The sequence below is a fragment of the Manis javanica genome, chromosome 14, assembly GCF_040802235.1.
Source record: "Manis javanica isolate MJ-LG chromosome 14, MJ_LKY, whole genome shotgun sequence".
In the NCBI taxonomy this organism is placed as follows: domain Eukaryota; kingdom Metazoa; phylum Chordata; class Mammalia; order Pholidota; family Manidae; genus Manis; species Manis javanica.
In genome coordinates, this window is record NC_133169.1 from 90,845,783 (window position 1) to 90,868,909 (window position 23,127).

Sequence of the window (23,127 nt, forward strand, 5' to 3'; positions counted from 1 at the left end):
AGCAAGGCTGTTAAACAAGAGTTTTCTTAAGTCCATTTCACAAAGGACAGACGGGTTGAAGAACCCACACAGTGGTCATTTCTCAGTTCCTGAACATACAGTAGGAACAGACATTCTTGATTATTAAATGAACCCCTTCTTTTACTTCCTGGCCTCTGCAGTGAGCCCTATTTGGATAGGAAGAGACAATTGGAGGTCTTTAGAACTGCCTCCACCACCATCCCCCCGAAAATGCACACATATAATGACAAGTAGTGAACCCAAAGCAATACTACCTTCCTGGAGAAACTGCGGAGACCATTGGCAGTATCAGAGATATGAATTATGGAGTAGTGACGCCTGTAACATTTCACTTCCCTCTTTAGCCTATGCAGAAGATATGTCTTAGAGGATTAAATTGGATTCTCATGTATTTAATCAGGTAGTAACTCCAACTTTAGCTGCTGTTCCAAACATTGTCTCTTTATCAGAGCAAATCAACAGAGACTGTAGTATCTGATTAGTAGCTATTGATCTGACAAATGTTTTGTTTTGTTTTTTAATTTCACTTTACACCAATTAGCAAAGTCTTCCAGGTGCAATTTTCTCCTACCTGATGGGATAACCAGTCTACTTCACGATGTTATCTCAGGTTTAACCATATTTTGGCTTTCTGTCAATATCTGGCATGTAGGAATCTTAATCATCTGCAACCCACATGGTATCATATCATTCCATAAATGAATGATATAATGCAGTCAGTTCTACTTAGCAGGATAGATGTGGTAAGATACATATGTGCGAGAGAATAAGAGATAAAAAAATCTAAAAATATCCAGAAACCTATGACTTCACAGAGGCTTTTGGGGCTCCACTGGATCTAGGGCAGGGCTATGTATTCCTTCCAACTAGAAAGACAAGTTGCTGCATTTGTCTTTTACTCCTTTTAATAAGAAAGAGGCACAATAGTTGGCGGGCCTCTTTAGATTCTAGATCAATAGACACCACATTTGAAAGTGTTTTTTTCAGTCCATTTATGAAATGATCTGTAAGATTGGCTGTTTTGAGTGAAGTCCAGAGAAAGAAAAAAGTCTGCAGTTGGACCAGGCTGGATTTCAGGCTATTTTTCTATCTGGGCCACTGACCCGATGTATTGTGTTCAAGCGGCTGTTACTGATTAGGAAGCTTCTGGTAAACCCTGATAGGAGAATCACAGCATGGCACCCAGAGGTTGGAGGAGAAACTCACAGAACTAATTTTCTATTGAGAGAGAGTTTCTGCTCGTAGAAATGAATGCTTGGTCATCAGAAAATGCATGCAACCAATTCTGAAACCTAAGCTTCTAGTCGTTAACTGGGTGTTTACTTGCCATAAATTTAAGTATGTAAATAAGCCCTATTTCTCATGACATAGAAGTAGTATATACGAGGAGAGGCTCCGGTATGCCATGAAGGTGCACACGAGTTATGTGAGCTACTGACCTGCACTTCCATGGCACTGACCCCTGCTGCATCGCTCCTTTCCATCAACCCACCTCTGTGGCCTCAGAGAGAGGTTCCTTGACCAAATCACTGAAGAAGAAAAAAAACTGGAGCTTTGTTAGTGAGTATATTATGTGATATGCTGACATTGACTGGAAAAAAACAGCTGCGGCATCAAAACTCCACTCAGAAGTGGCCCTAAATTACCATATGGGAAGGAAACACTCCCAGTGAACATAGCACAGGACAGCACGTTTCGTTGAGTGCTTTTTCTGGGAAGAGAGATGGCCAGGACTGGTCTATCGTGACACATGGGCAGGGGCTGACACTTTGATGAGGTGATCAGGAACTTGAGGGAAGTGTAGTTGTAGAATAGTTTGTAGATAGACCTTTTGGAATGGGAATAGAGTGTGAGAAAATCTACATTTCATCTGAATGTTTATCAAAAGTTGTCCCCTTCATGGAAGCCGCTCAATAATCTGAAGTGTTGAAGAATCTTAATGTGACCCATTCTGACCCATTCGGTGGACGCCACACACACTATTTTCCCAACAACTCAGTGCTTGATCGAGGGGTTTATGAGTAAAGGGGCCAGGGCCTCCCCAGCACTGGTGTGCTACCACTCGTGTTGAGGGACTAACCTGCTAACAACAGAGACCAGTACTGACCGATCACCGTTTATCTGGTGGCACGCTGCTCATACGCCAACACTTTCATCACAAAATAAACACATTGGACATGAATTTTTCCCTTTTCTGCTCACGGTGTTCCTCCCAATACACCACCTATGGATTTGCTTTTGGTCCTTATTCACAGTCAGGGTCTCATAGACATCATTGCTCCTGACAAAAGAACTTTAGAGCAAAAAGAAAAAAGGCAATAATCTCAATTCTTTGTGATTTACTTCTCTATGGACCGTGTTATCCAGAGGCAACAGGCGAAGGAAACGTGGAAAAGCTCCTCAGGGTGACTTATCGTCCCCACGAGATGACAGCACTTAGGAAGCTTAGGACAGCCGACCCCATGAGTCGTGGTAGATGCTTCAAGCCAGTGACCAGTGTCTGGTGTCTTTTCCATCTAACTAGGGATGCAAATAAGAGTAGCTACTCTCGTTATTTTGCCTAATGGTCTGTTCACAACATTTTTTGCATTTTGTTCTTGAATGTTTCTATTCCTTTGGGCCCTTTGGGGTCTTGCTTCTCAAGGCAAACAGTCAACCAAACAAAATATCTTCCACCTGGAAATAAAAAACAGTTCCAGTGAACCAGAAATTGAGGCTGCCGCCAGGATATATTGGGTTCCCTATGCCACTGAATCCATAAACAAAGAATAGGCTTCAGTGAAGAATCCCAATTAACAAGGAAAAAGAGGTTATTGCCACATAAGGGGACAGGTTTGAATATATCTGGAACCAAGAGGACTACCAATGTCCACTTCCATGTAGAGGGTAAATGTTACCAGAAGACCACAGCAGCCGATCAGAGACATGATTTCTAAGGGGCGGGGCTCTTGAAGAATGATTTGTATCACCCCACATAAAATGATCATGGTCAGCTGAGGTGTTGGCTTTGAATAAAGATAACATGAAATGGGAAAGGAGAAAAGGAAGTTTTCACCTATAATATTTGTTTTCTTGATTGAATCTTTATTATTAAAATGTCTTTTTAAAATTTTTTATTTAGAGTTTCACCAAGATAGGATACTTCGAGGCATGTTTAAATGTGCATTCATGCTGTATGTACCCGTCCTGGAGCCACCTACCAGCCACATGAACTGTGTGACATGAGAACAGTAATGGTACTATTTTCCTATTTGTGAAATGTTTTGCTGTTTAGATTATGTTGAATTTCTTTCCCAGCTTTATGATATTTAGTATTTGAAGAGTATGAGCATAAAGTCCATTATAGAAAAGATAAGTGCATTTAGTTTTCCCTCTTATTAAATCTCTTCAATATGATTTTCTTTTGAGTTCTTGGGGGATTTTTGGCTTTCATCTGAGAATTTTCAGAGCTAGAATGCCAACCAACTTCTGGAAACTCTAATTGGGATAACTTTGAATGGTTGACCTTTGAGGCTTAGAAAAAGTGAATGAAATTCAACACCTATGTCGTAATCCAACAATGGGCCTGACAAAGAAAGGTAAAGATTGGAACAATCTAGCAAATGCAGTTAAAACAACTGCTTTTCATTTTTGCAACTCTATTACCAACCAGTGCTATAGGCATCAGGGCTTACAAACCTCTTAAATAGTTTTTATTACCTGTGGGTGAGCACATGAATAAGAATGGAATTAGGCAGAATTGAAGGAAGCCAAAGAGCCAGTTCTTGAATATCTTTACTTACAACGGAGCCTGGAGCTCCTTGAGTATTGGTTTGTTGATTGACTTGAGGTTGGCATATGAAAGTATGGTATGAAGAGAGGCTCTGGGCTTTGGAGTGCATTTGCATCCTTTCTCTGTTTTTCTTTGGCTGTATTGTCCTGAAAATATTACAACTTTCTAATGCTTAGTTTTCCTATCTTTAACTAATTTCCACTCTGCAGTATAAAGATTAACTGAGATATTGTCTATAAAGTGTTATATGCATAGTGCCGGGCATGTAACAGAGATCAATTAATTTAAAAAAATCCTCCCTACAGGGATTTCAAAGTGTAGCTCCATCCCCACCTGGGGCAAGTTCTCTATGACTTCAGTGAGACCAAAGAAAGGCAAGGGCAAGGAGCGGGGGCTAAAGGGGGTCCCCGTGTTCATGCTCATGATGGCCACAGGCAGCTCAGCACACATGGCCGGCTCAGATGCATTCCCCAGGCCGGCTACAGCTCAGTCCTCCAGGCAGTAGGTCTAGGCCCCCTCCTCTCTGCCCTCCCAGCTCCCAGGTCCCACACTTGGGCTTGATTCTCCAGGAACACCGGGCCCCACGGCCCTCTCCGCTCTCCCTGCAGTGGCTTCACCCCTGCTCCCACGCCCTGGGAGGAATTCTGGGGGTGGGTCCCTGCAACTGGTGGAAGCCTGACCGATTATGTCCCAGGAGCACAGGCAGAGGAGAGAATGGGTTCCCTCTCTCCCCCTCCCCTAGGCCGGAACTCCCATCACTGACCCCTGGCTCTGTCCCCAGTAAGCATCCGATACGTGTGCAAACATGCTCTTATTATATATACAATGGGCTCTGTTGCAGTCCAGTGAGAAGCCTGGTCAGAGAGTTCCATTTTCCCCACATAGAGCAAGTACAAGAATAGAGGGAATAAAGTTTATTTGAGTTAAGAGAGACTTTGACCTGGACCCAAGGTATAAATATTTATGGCACCTCTAAACATGATGATCGAAGTGCAAAATCAAGCCAATGATAAGGCAAGTTTAAACCTAGTGCCCACTGGAAAAACAGCCAGATTAGATAATGACAAGCAGCTCAAATAGTCCTCAGTTATCCATAAATGGTATGTTCGTCTGCAAGTCATCATAGAAAACAAAGGCTATTTTGGATGAGATTTTCAGGTTTTATTCAGATGTTTGGCATCACGTAGGGACTAATCAAGCACACTATATCCTTCCCTGTTTAGAAATGAATACATTCCTGGCTAGAGCAGTGAATAACTATTAGAAAGAAATGAAGTGAGTCTTTCTCTTTTTTTCTCCCCTTCATCCAGAGGGGATGCCCAGAGATCTAAAACCCTGGCAATTAATTGGGTATTAGCTAAGCATTGAGTTTGGAAATAACACTCTTCTACAACTATTCACAGAATTATTCTTATTCTCTGATGTCCTAGGGATTCTCCCAGGAGTTCAGTCAGCCAATTCCTGCCCACTCCTGTTTCTTCCTCTCACATTGTAAGACGGGGCAGTGTTCCACTGTTCAATTATTGACTTCCTCCTCAATAAAACCTAATTATTGGGGTTGCACTGTTAATTCAGTGCTTTAAATAATTCATACCAAGTAATTACTTTTACTCCTTTGGTAAATAAAGCCGTTTCTAAGTAATTTAATTGTCTAGAAGAAAAAGGAAGAATTTAATCTTTAGCATCCTTGCCGACTTAGTAACATCATTCACACACCAACAATACAAATTACCAACTGCAGATGATTCTATTCTTTTTCCTGTACCAATTTTGACTTAATTATATGTGTGATTTCTAGGTTGGCTTTCTCGAGTTGTCTAGAATTTGTGAAATCTGGAGCTAAAAAAAACTCTGAATCTTATCAAGGTTATAAATGCAATGTTGATTAAAAATTACTGTATATGTAGTAGTTGTAAGTATATTATATAGTTAAATAGCATTCTTACACATCTCAGCAATGTTTAAACTCCTTAACTGCATGCTTATATGCACATGACAATCATTATTAGCCACAGCCTAATTACACCATAATCACTGAATCTAAGAAACCTAATTATAGAATCAGAGAAATCAAAGACTGAAGGGAAAAAACTGAAGCAGTGCTTAATTTTTGCAAAAAAAGAAATCTAATTTATTATGCATCTGCACTATCCCGTGAAATAAATTGGTTCCACTTTTTCTTGTGTTCCTGAAGTTTTACACAGGAAGGTAGACATGGAATCAACATTAAACTACTGAGATCTTAGCCACTGGAATTTCCAGGTAACTCTCCCTTATTCCTCAATAACCAGTGAGCTCATGTGTCCAAGTAAGGAAGGGTCTTGTGTCTGCTTTGATTGTGTGCCAACACCATGGGAACCAGACACAATAATGCAGATCGATTTAGCACTTATTTTACAGCATCTGGGCAAATCTTCTGGTGTGATCGTAGGGTCTCCAAACCATCATCAATGTATGCAACATGTATTCAACAATCTATTTTAATTATACTTCTTTACTGAGACATCATTCTAATTGCTGAGAAAATAGCTGTGATCAAATCAGAGTAAGCACTTTCTCTAGTGGGACTTATATTCTAGTGAAGTAAATAAATCAGTTATTAAAAAACATTATATCATGGGATGCTATGAAGAAAAATAAGAAGATAGAGTATATTGTTTAGCTTGCAAAAGGACATTTGAACAGAGAATCTGCATTCAGCAAGTAGTAAGTCAGGGGAAGATCCAGAAAAGGGCTTTCCCTCTCACGGGGACAAAACGCAAACATCCTCGAGTGAGAACTAACTTCTTGTCCTCCCAGAACCACAGCATGAGGTCGGGGAGCCAGCTTGAGGCAGGCTGTGCATGTAGGAGTGTGGGGTTTAGTGGGAATCTGAGGGACTGAGTCTACCTGCAATGTTTTAAACAAGGAATTGAATATAGGTAGACCAATTTTTGCTATTTTAATTATTAAGGGGTAGTCTACTCACAATAAAATTGACCTTTTTGAAAAGTGTACAGTTCTTCTAATTTTGACATATACGTATAATTGGGTAATTATCACCATAATAGAGATTTACAACAGTTCCGTCACCCAGGAGTATTGCTTTTGTAACTCTTTGCTGTATTCTCCACCCACACTAAATCTTTTTACAGTTGCTATAGTTTTGTTTATTCCAAATATCATATAAATGGAATTATATTGCATATCACCTTTAGGTCTGATTTCTTTCACTCAGCATGATGCATTTGAGATTCACCCTTGAGCGAATCAGTTTGCCCCTTGTTATTACTGAATACTATGCTGTTGAATGGGTGTGTCACAATGTATCTGGTCCCCAGTTTTTCCCCATTTATAAAGTAATCTGCTACAAACATCTACATACAGGGTTTTGTGTGAACATGGGTTTTCATTTCACGTAGGTAAATATATACCTAGAAATAGGTGCCTAGTTTATCTGATGAGTATATGTATTCTAAGTGTAGGAGAAACTGCCAAACTGTTATCCAAACTAGCTGTTCCATTTTGCATTCTTATTAGTAATATGTGAGTTTTGGTTGCTTCGTGTCTTCACCCACACAAGACTTTGTCTTTTGGTTGTTGCCTTTCATGATTGTGTTTAACACATCGGTGTGATTGCTGCATAGGGAATTGACTGTATTAGGCAAGAATGAAAGACAAAAAAAAAGCAGTTGGAGGGGCTATTCCAGTAGTCAGAGTAAAAGATGACAGTGGTATGAATGAAGACGGCCATGACAGAGTAGTTGGAAATGTCAATTTCGAGATACAATTTGAAGGTAGCCATGGAAGGACTTGCTGAAGAATTGGATATTATGGGTGAGGGACGAAGAGGAGCCGGGCAATAAGATGAGTGGACTCCGTGGATGAAGACTAGTTTGAGATGGGAAATCAAGAGCCTCTTTTAAACATGCCTCTTAAAACACGTGAGGCAAAATATCAAGTGATTAGATGACTATGCAAACTGAAGTTCAGACAAGCGATCGGACCGGACATAGAAGTCCACTATCCAGACGGAGTTGGAAATTCACAGTTGGGAGTTACCAGGTCTTTGCCATAATTAAAAACTTTTCTATGGGATGAGAATCCATAGAGGAGGGGTATAGAAAAGTGAGCCCTGGGTCACCAAAACAATTAAAATTGAGGAAGAAAAGGAGGAAATAGCCACAGTGACTGGTAGGACGTGGCCAGTGAGATTAGAAGTCCACAAGGCAATTTTATGGCCCAATTCTTGCTATTGGCCATTGACCAGTATGTAGACAAAGGTATACAAGTACAGATAGTGCAAGATTAGGTAGCACTTGATGACTGTTGTCAGATTTTGGTGCTGCTGGCTGTCCTCTCTTGTCCTCCTCAAATACGTGTTGCAGTTATTTCAATATGAGTGAAGAAATGGCTCAGTCTCATGAGAGTAGAAGGTAAGTCCAAACTCCTAGGTGCTGAGCTCAACCACCTGACAGTAGGATGATTAACAGTCAGACCCGAGGGAGGAGGTTGAAGTCGGGAAAGCCTGAATAAAGGACACTTCATGTCCGTCCTCAATGTTTCCACAGCCAGAGAACGTTGTAAAGATAATGGACATTCTGAAAAGGGAGGCATGCAGATCTCAGCCTTAGAGGTAGACAGGTGTGACTTGAACACCCCGTCCGCCCTTCTCGAGCCTCATTAGAGCAGCACGGTGGTATTGTTCTGTGCCAACCCCCCGTCAGAATCCTCCTTCGGCGTTCCATCTCTGCAAAATAAAGTAGAAAGCCCCACAAGAAAGTCATACATTACATTCTATCCAGCGGGTCCATTCCTTTCACCGCTGATGTTAACTTCTACATCTGTGTGTCCTTTTCAGGTACCACGTGTACAGTAACTGTTGAACAGAGCAGAAGCGCTCTCCCTTCCTCCTGGAATCTCCTCTCAGGCATCCTCATGGCTCAGACCCTCACCTCCCTTAGGTCTTTGCTCAAGGTCACCTTCGCAGTGAGCCTTCCTTCCCTGACCTCCACAGGCCTGCAGCCTCCCTCTGCTCACTTTCTCTCAGCTTGTTCCACGACACTTCCCATCAGGTGACATGCTAAATATATGTAAATACATAAATATAAATAAGGATATATAATATATTGTTACATTTAATGTCTTCATTTCCCACTGACACACCAACTCCCTGATGGAATGCATGTTGTATACCTTGTTTGCTGCAGTAGCTCCAGGAACCAGAACAGAGTCAGACACATAATATGCACTCAATAAATACGTATTAAATGAATGAATCAAATAATGTACATTAGTCACTACACGCAGTGTCTAGATATTATAAACTACTAAAGATGATTGTGTGATACTGTTATTGTCATCATAAATCTTTTTTAAAATTAAATTCCTTAACTGTTCATTGGAATTAAATTCTGAGGTTTCAGTGCATATCTGCTATATCAGTCTTTACCAAAAGCTAAGAAGTTAGATTTTTCAGCCTGGCTACCCTAAAGTCCAGGAAGTCTCTCAGACCTCGGGGAGGCTTGTGGATCTGGGAGTGGCACCTTCAATGCAGCAGGAGCTATATTTAGCTGCACCTACTTCTAAGGGCATTTCTTTCTCGGCAATAAATGAGTTGGGCTTGCAGGACACATACACCTTTTGTACAAGCCAGCAAGGAAACCAGCTGTGTTTCTAAGAGAGTGAAATTGGATCCCAGAAACGAGTATGTCATGTCCTAACCTATTGAATACTGAGCGCGGGCCCTTCTGGGCTTCGTCCCCAGCTGTCAGTGTTAAAGCCTCTGTCCAGGCTCCAACACTAGAATTTTTCCTCTCCTAGACGTAACAGCTGTCTGTGTTGTCATAATGAAAGTCTAGTTATGAAAGAAAGATAATAATGAAAAGGCTAAGATTGACCCTCTATGGGCCTCTGACTGATCACATCTCCTCAGTCTCAAAATCTCTGTCATGGGCTGAGTCCCCCCAAATTTACATGTTGCAGTCCTCACCCTCAGGACCTCAGAAAATGCCTGTGTTTGGAGATAAGGTCTCTAAAGAAGTGAGTCATTTAAAAGGAGGGTCTTGAGGGTGGGCCCTAATTCCGTAAGACTGGTGTCCTTATTGGAAGAAGTCTGGGCACAGAGGGGGACTCCAGGGAGGCACGCACACAGAGCCACAGCCCCAAGAAGACAGCCATCCTGCCAGCCACCCGGCGAGTCAGGAGAAACTAGACCTGCTCACACCTGGATGCCGAACGTGCGGCTCCCGGGACTGTGAGAACACACACCTCAGCTGTTGGGACCCTCCAGCCTGCTGCCCCTGTGATGGCAGCGAACTGACACCCCCTCCGGGAGGCGAGCACTCTCCCGGGCCCCCATTCCAAGATGAAGAGACTGGGGCCAGGAAGGTCAAGGGACTCACTTAAGGACACTTAGTTCGTAGAGGCGAGGCCCTGATTTGGAACCAAGGTGTGTGACAGGAACCCATGCTAGCCCAGGGGGCTCAGCATCAGCATCAAGACGAGAAAGAATAGGTTCAGAAAGCCAGTTCTGACTGGCTGATGCCGATGGGAACCCACTGGCAAAGCTTTAGGCTAGGTTTGCAGGCAAAGGTTCAGTGTTGAATCCGCACTTTGGGTGGTTTTCTTCTTTTGCTGGTGTCACCTTCCTTCTAGGAGATGTGTTTTCCCATAAGGACAAAGGGAAAAATAGATTTAAGTGTATTTGTTCCTGTATTGGTTTCCTATTGTTTCTATAACAAATTACCACAAACTTGGTGGCTTAAAACAACACAGATGTATCATCTCACAATTTCAAAGGCTAGAATGGCTCTTAATAGGCTAAAATAAAGGTGCTAGCAGGGCATTTTTTGTGGAGGCTCTTGGGGAGAATCCGTCTCCTTACCTTTTCCAGGTTTTAGAAGCCACCTCATCCCTTGACGTCGAAAGTCATCTACAAATCTCACTCTCTGCCTCTCTCTTCGACTCACGTGGACTTTTGTGATTTCGATTTCCCTGGGCCCACCTGGGTAATCCAGGATAGTGCCCCCACCTCAAGGCCACTTGACTAACACAATTAATTCTCTCTGTGACCTTAATTCCTCTTTGCCATATAACTTGACAGTTCACAGGTTTGGGGGACTAAGGCATGAACATCTTTGAGGAGGGGCATTATTCCGCCTACAATAGCTTCTTCCTAAAGGGAAAAGGTAGCTGAGATGTCAAAGTCATTAAGCATTAAAGTCATGTGTAGACGGAACCTTCTGGAGCTGCTGGGAGGGGCCCTGAAGCGGGCTGAGCAGAGATCCTGGTAGGGGGGGCAGCAGGTCCGCTTCCTAGCAGAGGAGGTGAAAGCAGGAAGGAGGGAGACAGGAAGCCCCTGGGGGCACCCTGTGCCTCTGTCTCCCCAGCCACACGCAGGGCCAAAAGGCTGTAAGTTTTGAATGAGATTAATTTACCTCTTTCTCCGGTAATTATAATACTACCAAAAAAAGCCAATTGGCATATGCAGTTCCTTTGGCCATTGTGACTGGTTTGGGGGTGGCCACACGGCCAAGATGGTAAAGTGAGAGTGGAAACCAGGACTTATGTTCAAACCCTGGAGAGAAAAGTTTGACGTGGACCGAGAAGCATGACCCGGGTAGGTGTCAGGAGCTGCGGGCGGCCGCCTGGTGACATGGGGAATGTCGGTCTTAGGATGGCACTGACTGTGGACGGGAGAGCAGAGACGTGGAAAATGAAACAGGCCCTCAGTGTTATTCTTGAACTGCTAAATCCTGCCCTTCCTGGAATTTACTCTTGTTTCATATATTTTTGAAATATGAACAATTCCATTTTCTTTGTTGTTTAAAGCAGTTTGAGTTGGGAACTGACATGTATTTCTCACACAGAATGACAGTGACTCTGTCACTCGGGGGACATGTTGATACTGAGAGCCGTTCAATTTAAAGAATTATTCTTTGCAAATTAAATTTTGGTTGAGTTTAGCTTTGAGGGTTTTTATCACAAGATATCATGTTATAAACACTTGGAAATCACTTTTACATTCAACTGCCATTGTTCCTTTTTCCTCTTCATAACCTCATCTCTTTGATATTCTAAACCCAACTGTTAATAGGAAAATTGGGATCAATAGATTTTAACCTTTCCTCAAAGTACTGTGCTCCAATTATTTTGTTTATCATGGCTGTGTGAATTTAATTTTTTTTGCAGTTTTCCTGCATTTCTACATTGCTAATTAGGCCCCTTGGTAAAACTGTTTCAACAATTCATTGCTTCTTTCTGCAAAGAGTTTTTGAACATCTAGTACATGACTGGTGTGCCAGGCACTATTTATATATTACCAGTTTCAGGGAAAATAAGACAGGTAACATCCCAACTAGTAATGAAACTTACATTCTATTAATGGTAAAGACATAGAAACAAGTAAAAAACAAATGAAAGTTACTTGAAAATGATAAGTGCTATGAAAAAAAATAAGATATTAGTAATTTATTGCAACAATAAAGATGTGCAAAAAGTCAACCCCAAACTGAGTAGCTTGTAGAGAATTTATTTCCATCTGAGAGTGGTCTGGGGTTGGCTGATTCATAGCAGGTGCAAAGAGGTGACCTGGGTTCCGTCTGTATGGGCTGGCAGACCCCTAGGTCGGCCAGGGTGGATCTGCTACATAAGTTTCTTCTTGGAACTGGAGGGCTAAGTGAAACATGTTCCTTCCAATGCGATGCCAGAGGTTAAGAAAGTGAGCAAAAGCATGGGAGGTGTTTTATGTTCTGGGTTTGTACTTGGCAAGCTCTCACTTCTACCCATATACCATTGGCCAAAGGAAATGAGATGGGTAAGACAAAAGTCAAGGAGTGAAGAGATACACTTCGCCCAAAGATGAAGCAACGGAAAGGAGAAAGTGCAGTGAATGAATAACTGGCGCTAATAATTTAATTTATCACACAGAATTCCATGATGGAGCATGACTGAAGTAAAGAGTGCTACTGTAGATTGAGCATGTAGGTTAAGACATCTTTGAGGGGAGATGTGAATGATGAAGAAGACGGGACTATGCGAAGAGATAACCGGAGAGCATTTCCAGTGAAAGACTTTGAAGTGAGAATAATTCCAGTGTTGCCAAATGATGGAAAGAAGGTCAGAGTGTGTGAAGGATGGTAAGCAAGGGAAAGAGTTTTATCGAAGACATTATAATGTAGGCAGGGGTCAGCTCACTGGGAACCTCATAGTCCACATATTAATATTAAATTGTATTTGAATTCAAGTGGAGTAATTTAAGAAGAGGAAAAATATGAGTTATATTTTTAGGAAATCGCATTGTCTGCTCTATAGAAAATTAGTGGTGGGAACAAGAGAGGAAGCAGGGAGAAATATTAGAGGTTATTGCAATGTTCTAGGTCAGGGACAGCTGTGCTTTAGACTAAGACGGTAGCTATGGATATAAATAGGTGGCTTATAATGCAATGTATTTTGAAGCCAGACCAATAAGTCTTGCTGGGAGTGGGACTGGGGCTGTTTGCAGGACTGATGAGAAGTGAAGGGAAAATATTCCAGTTGGAAACTTGTTGCCATTTATTTAGATAAGAAAGTTTGTTCTGTACATGAAATATTATTTTTGTAGGTGAAATATTATTATAGGTCTAAACAGGAAATATTAACATAAGTCCTGTATTTTTTTTTAACTTGAAGTAGATCAAAGAGTTCATTTCAGTTCAGAATTAATTTTGGTCAAGTAGAGGAAATTCCAATGGCTTTTAGGTTTTATTTTTGAAGGTTTGAGAGAATAGGTCCTCCTTCAGAAACACTGCCTAGATTTCTAGGTGACAGGAAGATGAAGGAGACCAATTAAAATTAATATTAGCTGGATTTGGGTCTCTTGACCCTGTTTCACTCCAGATGTCAAAGACCATGCCTTGACCATCAATTTATCATGACCCTGTAGGTCAGGAATGTCAAGAAAGACAGAAGTGACGTATTGCTGAGAGCTGCACCTGAAGGCTGCCCAGGCAAACCCATTTTGTAGGAGGCAATTTGGGTGAAAGAAGCGACAAAAAGATCACGTGTCTATCAGAATTCTTTAAGAGGACAGCTACAGCAGGACGATGTCTGGTTTTTATTAGAACCACTTAAGAGATGCCATTCTAGTGGGTTAATTCCAGATAAGACCCCAAATGAGTGCCCAGCAGCTCTGAGAAATTAGCCATGAAAAGATGGGATGGGATGTTCAAAAGGCAGTATTTAAGATTCACCCTCTGGCCCAGGGGTTTAATGGTCCAAATAAAACATTAAACACAAGTGTATGGGTAGGAAAATACACTTGGAAAACTCTTAAATTTTAAATAAGAAGCACAGACACAGAAGTGCTGCAAAGGTCAGCAAGAAGTTACTTTACTCTCTGGGGCTGCTGGTGGCTTGTCTGATCTCAGTCACTCTTCCTTCCCTGAAATGGTGTCTTTAAGCCACAAATTGCTAACTGTATCTTTCCATTGAAGTTTACCAGAGCATTTATCCCTTGGAACATATATTTACCCAGTGGTAAGCTTTGGCATTCTGTGATTTTATTTTTTATGTAACAGCTACGTGCATACCTAAATGGCACCAAAATACTAACATATTTAAGAGAAACATCTTAAATACAAAATGTGTTTCATCTCGACAAATTCACTGCTTCATGACATTCTAGATGATGTTGGGGGGTGTCCATGGGGATGATGGCTGTGTTTGGTAGACACCGTGAGTGCCTGAGAACTCATGGCAAGGGACAAATTCCAGAAACATAGAAAGAGTAACTGCCATCTTCTAAGTGCCTAGTTGAGTGCAGTCCTGGGTCAAGCACTTCACATAAATGATCCCCTACTGGCCTCATAAAACCCCAGTTGAAGGGCTGAACGGGAATCGTGTCAGACAAGGAGAGCTCCAATCATCAAGCTTGCCACCTATTGGGCAGCAGAACTTCAATCACACAGAATGTTTAGGGAATTCATGGAATTCTAGATATCCTGGGCTCAAGCTGAAAACACCTTATATTCAGCTTCCACTGCTGATAATTCATAGGGGTATTAACCAGTTTTCTGTGTGTGTAGGTTTCTAATGAACATGATAAATATTTCTGGGGTATTTAGATACATTGTCACAAATTGAGGTCATTTGTGAGCATAGGACAGGGGGGACTGGAGCTGACGCGGGGCTGACCCTGTGTGCTCTCTGCAGGTCTAGTGTCTGGGCACTCAGTCTCGGCTTCTGGGATTTCTGCCCTTTATCTTCTGTTTTCTTCTCAGCCTCCTAAGAATGGGCCACATTTCTGGGGAAGCCACACTAGTTCCTGCACTTACGTGGCCCCTCTGTCAGGCATTGGGCACTGGAACAAACGGTACGCACTCTGGTTGCAGAGAACAGTGTCTCTGGTTAGGGGCACTGCCTCATGTACCACCTCTCAGAGGCGGTGTGGGCTGAAGTGCAATAAGGCGGCACAGCATCCTTTCAGTATCCACAGCTAGCGGCTGCACATCCCTGGGGTTCCCAGGGACCCCCTGCAGAAGGAGTCTTGTTATCCCTTGGGGACATCCCGGGGCGCGCACGCCAAACATCCCTGCCAGCAAAATTTTCAGTGAACTGAAAGATTCTCTGAATTACAAGTCTGGAGCTTCAGCTGGCACTAAGTTCCTCTGGCCTCTCTCCTGCTAAAAGCCCTTCTGTGCTCTGGGGAGTCAGACACTCTCCTGTTCCTCTTGTTTATACTTCCGTTTGATTAACATAGTAGCCCAAACAGCCTGCATTCTCCAAGCTCCCAGGCCAGTGTCCAAGTTCAGTCAAGACTGATTAGGCCTGTGTGTCCTTCAGATTTGTCAGACAAATATTTAAAGCCAGAGAATGAGGAACTTTATCATCTTTATTAGAAGAGGAAAAAAAATGAGGCTGTTAGAAGGTGTGCAAAAGGCAAAACTCTGCAAAGATAGCAGTGGTTCTCATGCATGAGTGTTTCCACTCTTACTACGTTATTCACATTTATCTGGGGACTTCGGAGGTCCTGATGCCTTAATCCACGAATCTTTCATGGATATATTGCAGGGGAGGAAAGAGGAGGCTGAATCCCTGGAGCTCTGTGTTCCTGCCTCTCCAACAAACAGCAGATAAGCACAAGTTTTTCTAACCACAAGAACACGGGATCTGTGGGAGTCATGGGAAAATATGTGTAGACAATGAAGCTTTGTGGGATTTATGGCTTTGCCTTACCTCTCGTATTTTTTACCTTCGCCTACATGTATGAAATGCATGTGCTGTAGCTGTGATTTGGGGAAGACACCTTTTCAGGGCACAGCACAGGTCACCAGAGAGACACAGAAACACCTACTAGGTGCCACACACTCAAATACACATATTTTGTGAGCTGACTTGCTAATCTTCATGCAGAAGTTGTGTGGGAAGAATAATAATCTTCCAAAAGGTAATGAGGAAGCTGAGGTTGGGGGGAAGTAAGTAAATTGTCCCAGCGGCCAAAGGGCGAGGTCTTGACTTGGCAGCCGGGTGGGCCTGACTCCGGAGCCCTCCTGCGTGCCCGACATTGTGCTTTCCTCCCATCACGGCTGCCTCATGGAATTGCCCCTTTCTCATACCTTTTATTCAAGAAAAACTCCTTTTGAAACTCTTTCGATTCAAGAAAAAAAATGATTGGAAGGAAAAAAGACAGGAGGGGAGGCATGGAGGAAGGAACAGAGGGAAGAATGGAAACCCACTGCCCTAAATGTGCAGAGAGGCTCTCTGGGTTGGCACAGACTCGGGGGCTGCTTTGGTGCTTACCTGATTCCTCTCTGCTGAACCCCTAAGGAACTTCTGGGAGGTTCCCAAGAGGCTAGTCTGGAAACCAAGAAAGTAGGGTAATCTTGAGGATGAGAACCACGCACTACGAACTAGAGGCCTGTGAGCTCGGGGTGCAGCGTGGGTGGATCTGAGCTCGCATTAAATATAGAAAGGACGCAATACCACTCATTTTCATGTTTTCCCAAAGTCTCAGGCAGCCCGAAGGAGAGCGCCCTGGTAAATACGGCCTTTGAAGGAATTCCACTTGGCGTAGAAATGGCAGGTGCTGGTAACCCACCACTGGCAGCATTGCTGGGATGATCTGGGGGGCCTGCACCCCTCAGGCAGCAGCTGCCCTGGATCCTGAGGGTGTTACGGATCTTTCTGAACCAGTAGCTTAGCTGCACACTCCGTGGCTGTGCAGAGTAGACCTGGGGAGGGCCTATGGAGTGGGGGTAGGGAAGAGGGGCCGAGAGGGCCTCACACCCAAATAAATCTCTTTCTCCCTCTGATGTGTGAGTCCAAAATCAGTTATTCACGCCTTTGAATATATGTGAATATATATATTTCTCTTTTCCTGGTAGCCTGTTGAACATTTCCTAGGAAGGGGGATATATTAAGCCCTTAAAACCTTAAAGTGAAAGGATTAATCATATTGATTTTCTCCATTATAACAGAGAAAGGTGTGTCATGAGTACAGGAGCCTTATTCCTTTAGATTAGAAGAAGCCTAGAAGATGCTCATCTAAATCAATCAAATCCTCCCCATTTTATCGAAGGAGAAATTGAAAACAAGAACATATATATGGACAGGAGAACATAGAAGTGGTTAGCCTGAGAAGAGGAAAAATATCATATATTTTAAACTTTTACAGAGAAATGTTGGCTCTACTTTCAGCTCCATAGAGAGAATGGATAGTCTATCGATTCATCACTTCACCCCCACTGACACCGCAGTCCAAGCCACGGTCACTTCTCCCCTGACTTTCTGACTTAGCAGGCAGGATGATTCTCTTAAAATCTCAGTCAGATGGTGACATTTCTTTACTCAAAAAGTTCTAATAGTTCCCACATATCTCGGAGTAAAAGTCCTCACCATGGCCTAAGAGCCCGCCACACTCCCCGCCATGACGTGTCCTGCTTGTCCCCCCAGTGCCCACGCAGCTCTGGCCACACTGTGTCTGATCCTTTGCTAACATGCTAGAAAGCTCTGCACTAGCGACTCCCTCTGCTCACGAGGCTCTTTCCTGGGTATGTTCCCTTAGTTGGCGTTCTTATTTTGAGACAATTATAGGCATAGGGGAGAAGTATGGAAATAGTACAGACTCCCGCATGCCTTTCATCCAAGTTCCCTTAGTAGTAACATCTGACATAACCGTGGTAAATGATCACAGCAAAGAAACTGACGGGGGTGTAGTACTGTAACTAACTACAGACTTTATCTGGACTTCCCCAATTTATCCAGTAAGCCCCAGGACCCGATCCCGCTCACCAAATTGCATATGATCGTCATGTCTCCTTAGTCTCTAACCATCCGGGACAATTTCTTAGCCTGTTCATGTCTTTCAAGACCTTGAGACTCTGAAAGTGCCGCCCAGTTATTTTGTGAAGTGTCCTCCAGTTCGCACACTAGATACTTTATATAATGTTCTTTCCAGTCCTCCCTCGGAAGATACCATCTCAATGTTTTTTTTTTTTTGCTGATTTCATTTAAAATTGTAGCTGTTTCTTCTCACTCCAGAGGCTTTCTAGTACACGCGCCTGCTTTACATTTCTCTACCTATAAAATCGGATATTCTTTATTTCTTAATTCCTTATTTTTTGCCAGTCTCCCTCCACTAGAATGTTGACTCTATAAAGGCAAAGACTTTTGTATGGTTTGTTCATTGCTGTTTACCTAACTTTTAAAAAATTCCTTAACACATAGGAGATGCTCAATAAGGGGTTGTTGAGTGAATGCAGTGACTGAACTGGATCTTCTGCTGTTCTCAGGAATCTAGAAAGCAAAGGAGCTTCCTACAAAGTTAGAAATTCTGTGCAACACGACGTGATTCTGAGACTATTGGAATTATCCAAGAGGCTGGACTTAGCATCGTGAGACACCTCACACAGAGTTATCAATTTTCCTTGTCAAGCCAGCAGGACTACTATTTAAAATGTATTTCTTGCTGAGCTGTGGAGGTCCAAATTCATAAGCTTGGATTTTTCTACTTCTTCTGCAAAACTTTGATAGAATTATGGAAATGAAAACCTCTTAGCCTTTATGACTACTGCAGTTTTCTCAGTCAAATGGATTTCAGAGGCAGAAACATTTCACCCTCACACGGGGCCTTTCAAAATCACTCCCTGACATTTTCACTCATGCAAGTGCAAATGCCTCCTGATTCATGGAGATTTAAAGCATGTTAAAAAACCCAGGCTGTTCTCAATTACGCCGGATGCTATTTCATCAGCAAATTATGCAAGACTACTTTTTTACTCTTCTTTTTCATCCCACTTTTAGTCCTAAAAAATAGTATTAGAATTTCTGCCCAAAGTGGGAAAAGGTGAAAGAAAGTAGGCAGAATCTGAATATGGCAATTTTATGTCCTGTGACCATATGAGATGTCGAACGGGGAGGGGAGCTTCTGTGAGCTTGGAGCCTTGGGAATTAGCTCGAATTTCACAGCCCAAGACCAGTAAGAACGGGGAGCACAGTGAAAAGTGAAAATATGTTGGATAGAATATCAGGTATTCTGAAAATCATCTGACTTCTTTGAGCCTTGGTTTCTTTATCTATACAATGAAGTATCACCCCACTTACTGACTCATTTATTCATTTAATAAGAATTTATCGAGCCCTTACTATGGCCCACCCCTAGATTCATGTACATGAAAAGCACAGTTCCTTCCCTTAAAGATTTCATAGGCGAGGAACATAGGCACTCGGAAAAAACAAGAATGTTATCATAGTATGATGAAATTTATAAAATGGGAATGAATATACAGGGAGCCTGGGAGCGAGAAGAGGTGTATCTGGGGACAACAGGGAAGGCTTCTGAATGAACAATGGCTGAGCTGGGGCTTAAAAGACTAGGAGAATTAGGCAAGTGAAGGGAAGCAAAGCAGAGAATAGAGGAAGATGATCATTGGAGGGAACAGTAAAGTAATTTAAGAAACATTTGCTGGTACATACCATGTGCCAGGTACCAGGCTAAGAGCCAGTCACAGAACAGAAATGTCAACAGAGGTGATTATTCTCCTCATTAAAGTGGCATTCTAATAGGGGAAAGGGACATTAAACAAGTAATTTCTGAATTAATTATTTTGCAATAATTGTTTTAGAGGCATGAAGGAGTGGAGTCTCCTAAAAGTGATTAGAAGGGGAGGGGCCAAACTGGGTGGCCAGGTAAGGATTTTTTTGGTGGGGTGGGGCATTTTATTTAAGGTTTTCAGGATGAATAAGTACAAATTAATAAGAAATTAATTTGAATATGGAATCAGGGGACAAAAGGGAGGAAAACATTTCAGGCATGAGAGTGACAAGGTCAGATTCACTTCTGAGGAGGATCGCTCTTGTCACCATGCGGAGAATGGACCGTGGCCGGTCAGAAGATGACCTGCAGCGTCCGGGAGGAGATGACAGTACTGTGAGCCAGACGACGCCAGAGGGATTCGTGAGATTCACGGACAGTGCAGTGAGAGAGGAGAGTTGGGGTCAACTCAGGGGGATTGACGCTGAGACAGGAGAAGGAGTGCGTTTGGGCATTGCCAACACGATGCCTCAGCTGTGAGCGTGTTGAGAACAGGACATGCGTGGGGCATCCAGACTGAAATCTGAGGAGGAGTTACCTCCGCAAGGCTGGCCTTCGGAGAAAAGGTCCAGAAGGAATTAGAAACCTGAGAGGCATCAGACTAGAGATGATTGATGTTTGTCATGAAGAGACTAGAGAGAGAGAAGAGCACAGAGCGTGATGGGACCTCGGCTTACACTTTAACACCCCCACATTTTAAAGGTGAGGAGCCCCAAAAGGAGTTCGAGTTCTGAAATGGAAGAGGAAAATCGTGAAACATTAGGGTGCTCTAAGAAAGAGGTTGTTCTCCCTGAAGACCGTGACGTACCTGCTGGAGAGCCAAGTGAATGTCATGATGAGATTCATGAATGAGACCCACGGTGTGGCCAGGGCAGAGGGAGTGCGGAAATAGACATAAAATAACACCTTGAAACTGATGGGAAAACAGGGCAGGGGAAGAAGATGGAAGGCTGTTAATTAAGGTAATGTATAACCCACTCTTTCCCTCATTCTCTTTGAACATGTATGACTATACGTATATGAACATACATGCATGTGTGTGTTTGTGTGGTATGTGGTAGATAGAAAGTAATCAACCGGTTTGAACACTGAATTGTAAGTAAACAAAATAGCAAACAATTCTGTTGCTTTTAGATTTTTCTTTCTTAGAAGATTGGATACATTTCCCCTATATTTACACTCTTCACACTGCGCACTTATTGAGCGGGATTTGCATCAATGGAAAATTTAGCAGCTGATGAGAAACCACTTTCTCTTCTCTATCTTTTATCTTTTCTGTACCTGCAAATCCCAGACGAGAAGTTCTCTTCCAGCTGATTTTATGGTGCTTATGTGAATAAGATAATAACTGTTTAGAGTAGAGTTTGCCAAGGGGCGCTGGGCATCCTACAGCCCCAGGGACCAAGCTCATTATGACTTACCTGGAGTAACTACATCAGGTAGGTGTTTCGTATTTCCAAGTGAGAGGTTTATTTTCAGAATATGTCTTCTTTCAAATGAACCTCAGATATTGCCAAATGAAAACCCATCAACTTTTAAAACTTCTTTGTTGTATAGTTTTTGATCACCGTTTTATGCCCTCACTCTTTTTAAAAAATCGAAGTATAATTTAAGTAAAGTAACCTGTACAGATCTAACATATACAGCCAATTAATTTTGCCAAATACATACAGCCATGTAACCCACATCCATATTGACATTTCCTCATTTTCCTCAGTCTTTCCCCAGAGACAACAAATCTTCTAATGGTATCATCAGATGTTAGTTTAGTCTGATCTGGAACTTCATACAAATAGAATTAGGAGCTCTTTACACCTCTTTATTTGAGCAAAATAATGCTTAGCATCATACTTCTGAGGATATTGTTATTGTGTGCATCAGTAGCCAGATAAATTTCCATTTTATTAATATGCCATAATTTAATCATTTTCCTGCTCATGAACATTTGGTTGTCTTCCAGTTTGTGGCTTTTATCAAGAAAGCTCCTCTGAACTCTCATATCCCAGTCGCCGTGTGATTAGATGCTTTTAATCACTTTATAACACCTATCGGTGAAACTGATGAGTCATTGAGCAGATGTATATTTAACTTTAAAAGAAACTAACAGTTTTCCAGAGTAGATGTACCACTTTGTGTCCTCCCACCAGCAAACTGTAAGAGTTCTCATGTTCCATACTTCCGTCAATATTTCGTTTTGTCAGTCTTAGCGATTCGCTGTGTGAAGTGGCATCTCGTGGTTTTAATCTGAATTCCATTGATGACTAATAGTGTGGACTCTTTTCATGTGCTCATTGGTTATTTGTGATATTTCTTTGTAAAGAGTGTATTCAAGACTATTCACCAAATGTTATCGAGTTACTTTATTTATATTCTTAAGTTTCTAAAAGTTCCTTATGTAATTTGGATACAAGTCCATTTTCAGAAATAAGTATTATGAATATTCTCTCTCAGTATGTGACTTGCCTAATCATTGTTTTTAATGGTGTCTTTGCTGAGCAGAAATCATGAAGATCAGAAGTCAGTGGAAAACATCTTTAAAGTTGCTTAAATAAAAGAGCAATCAACACAGAATTCTATATCCACAAATACATTCTCCAGGAATGAAGTCAAAAGCAAGGTATTCTCAGATGAAGAAAAATTAAGAGAAGTGTTGTCAACAGACCTACTCTACAGTAAACGCTAACGTAAGTTCTGCGTGCAAAAGGGAAAAGGTAAAGGGGAAAACTTGGAATTTTTTAAATATAGAAACAACGGCAATGATAAATATCTGAGAAATAAGTAAATATAAAAGGTATTTTTCCTGTTAGATACTTAAAAGTATTTAGAATTGTTAAAAGCAAAAATTACAACATTGTCTTCAGGAATTTTCAACATGTCAATGTGCTAAATATGAAAACTAGAACATAAATTTCACTGGTGAGGTGGCTAAAGGGACCTTTAGGGATGCAAGATTTACACACTTAAATGAAGTAATACAATATTAACTCTAAAGAGAGTGTGAAAAGTTAGATATGTATAGTGACCCATAGAGAAATCACTACAGAGAATTAAAATTATGCAAAGACAAAAGCTAAGAAATACCACCAAGTGACAGCAGGATAGATTTTCTGTTCAAGTACATCTGAAGTACTATACAATATATATATAAGGCTACAAAAAAATTGATGAAAGAAATTGAAGACCAATAAATAGAAAGACATCTTGTGTTCATAAGTAGGAAAATTTCACGTTGTTAAGATGTTAGTACCACCCAAAATGATCTACAGACTCAGTGCAATCCCTA

The 23,127-nt window shown here is 41.9% G+C and overlaps 1 long non-coding RNA gene and 1 pseudogene across 1 annotated transcript in view; one reads left to right on the top strand and one right to left on the bottom strand.

Moving 5' to 3' along the window:
• The window catches only part of LOC108393122 (nicotinamide phosphoribosyltransferase pseudogene), a 46,774-nt pseudogene extending 42,531 nt beyond the window's left edge, over window positions 1–4,243 (bottom strand).
• The window catches only part of LOC108393124 (uncharacterized), a 372,560-nt gene extending 350,038 nt beyond the window's left edge, over window positions 1–22,522 (top strand). The window contains exon 4 of the long non-coding RNA XR_012125275.1: window positions 22,344–22,522. This is a non-coding gene — a long non-coding RNA (uncharacterized lncRNA). The remainder of the gene's footprint in view (window positions 1–22,343) is intronic.
• Window positions 22,523–23,127: the final 605 nt, after the last annotated feature.